Genomic DNA, 2608 nt, shown 5'->3' with positions numbered 1-2608 from the left:
CCCGTCCGTCCGCCCGCGCGCGCGCCCAAGCGCCCGATCCCGCCGGTGGCCACACCTCTCCACCGGCGCCCGTGCCTCGCCGCCGGCCTCCCGCGCCGCCTGGAGCCCCGCGCTCCGGCTAGCCTCCCAGCCGCCGTCCTCCGTGGCTGGCGCCGCCCCGCAGGTCTCCCGCGCCTCCCCGGCCTCTCCCTCGCCCCCGGCTCGCCGCCTCGCCGGAGTAGCTCGCCGGAACTCCTCCGTTGGCGGATCTGGAAAAGTGGATCAGATCCACCAGGAGTTGATCCAAACGGGATCCCCGCGTCCCGGATCTCCTCGTCCCGGTTGACTTTTCCGGAGGGTAATATTTCTCTAAGTCCCCGAATCTGCAGTAATTTTCATGCCATGTTCATGCCGTCGTATCTCTGCATCCGTAGCTCCGTTTTGTGCGTGTAATATGTCGAATTGTTCGCTCGACGAGTACATTATTTCGTTACATTGCATCATATTCATTTGAGCTCATCTTGATGCCTGAATCATCGTTGTAAGAGTGCTTCATAATGTTTTCTGCTATCTATTATCAGAACGAGCTCATTTGTCATTTTTGCCATGATTGATGTGTGCATCCTATGAGGTTGATGTCTTCATGTGTTTTGATGTATGCTATGTCTTCTTTACAGAGGTTCTTACCATGTATTTTTGTGATCAATGTGGTGACTAGCACAAGCATGCAAACTAGGCTTCGTGATGTTGCTGATTTTAGTCCCTTTTCTGCTGTTATTTTGATGCCATGTAAACTTGATGCTATAGAGAGATCCATGCATATTTTGAGATACATAAGTAAGGGTGTTTTGAACATATGGTTATTGACTATCCATTCATGCCCTTTGTTGCAATTATGGAGTAGTCTAGAATGTCATTTTCGTGCTCTACTTTTGCTTCAAAATGTTTCCTGACAGATTGTTTACATGTTATTCAATTTGGCCAAGCTTGTTGTAGTTGATCCTTGCATGCTATGGACTTTTTATTGACTTGGTTTGTTTCACAAACATGTCTTCTTGATGATTCTATGCTTGTCTTGTCATGCAATGACTTGTGGTGAGTGAATCGAGCTTGTTAAGTAGTGTTCATGATGTTGCTGTTTAGCTAGGCTGAATCTGTTATTTCGTGATGCCATGTAAACATGTTGCTACTAATCATTCTATGCATAATCTGGAGATGTTCTATAAACATGTTTTGATCTACATGATGTGGTCTATCCATACATGCCCCTGGTAGCATTTATAGCTTGCTGTACCTTGTTCATATCTTGCTCCAAATTTGCTTCATAATGTTGTTGTCAGCCTGTTAACATTAAGTTCAGTTGTTTCCATGTGTTTTCCTAGTGTTCCATGCACCCTATGACCTTGCTCTTGCCATGCTTAGCTTCACAAATATGTATTCTTACTGTTGGTTGCCTTGCCATGCCATGTATTGCTCTGTAGTGAGTTGCACAAGCTCATCTGCATGCCTTCATAATTATGTTCGTGCCATGTATGAATCTGTTTAATAACTTGCTATGTTTACGTGGGTGCCATCATATTTTCTATTCCTTTTGGCTTGTGGTCAGTAAGGGACTTTTGATCTATGCATTTAGTAGATTCATGCCATGCCTTTGTTTGCTATTATAAGTTCCTGTAACATATTGTTTGATAGCTCTGAACATTGCATCGTGATGTTATTTTCTGCAAAGTCTGAAATTGTTATAACTTGCAATCTTACCATGTGTGTTTGAGCATGTTCTAGTGATTTTTGGAGATAGCTCAGTGTTCATGTTTTGTAATGCTTTACCTGTACATCATGCCCATGCCATTTGTTATTATGTTGAGGTGCTGTAGCTTATTGTTTCGATGCTTGCAATATGCCTAGTTGTTGTTTTGGACAGATTGTTGCTATGACTTGTATAGTGTGTGTGTGTTGAACCGTTGCTCCGTTTTGTGTGTGCTCTATATGAAACTTGCTTGATTTTGCATGTAGTTTCATATTATCATGTTGCATCCATGTTTTGAGGTGTTTGCTTGATGTTTGTGTGCATTTTGCATCAATAACATGTTTAACTTATTTTGCTCATATCTTCTACGCCGTAGCTCCGAACTAAATGGACTTTACATGTAACTTGACTAGAATCTCATGTAGATCATCTTGGTGCCTCTTAACTTGTTGTTTAACAACTTGAACATAAGGATTATTCAGATCTGGACCAATTTCGAAATGTGCATATGAGGACTTACCGGAATTGTTATATGTTGTTCCCGACCTCATTTAAACTTGCCTTGATGTGTTGCTCTTGTTTGCATCATCTCTTGCCATGAGTAGCTTCATGTAGCCTTGTCATGCATCATGCTTGTTGTGCATCATGTCTTGTTCATGTGTGGTGTGTTTACCATGTTGTGTGCTTCTTCTTGTTAGTTCCTGTTTCGTTGCGATCGTGAGGATTCGTTCATCTACGGTTGGTTCGGCTTCATCCGTTCGTCTTCTTCATGGACTCGTTCTTCTTCCTTGCGGGATTCAGGCAAGATGACCGCTACCCTGGATCTCACTACTATCATTGCTATGCTAGTTGCTTCGTTCTATCGCTTTGCTGCTTTACCTA

Source organism: Triticum dicoccoides, chromosome 4B (genome assembly GCF_002162155.2).
Source record: "Triticum dicoccoides isolate Atlit2015 ecotype Zavitan chromosome 4B, WEW_v2.0, whole genome shotgun sequence".
NCBI classification, from domain to species: Eukaryota; Viridiplantae; Streptophyta; class Magnoliopsida; order Poales; family Poaceae; genus Triticum; species Triticum dicoccoides.
The sequence above is the reverse complement of the archived record's forward strand: the minus strand, read 5'-3'. Positions refer to the sequence as shown.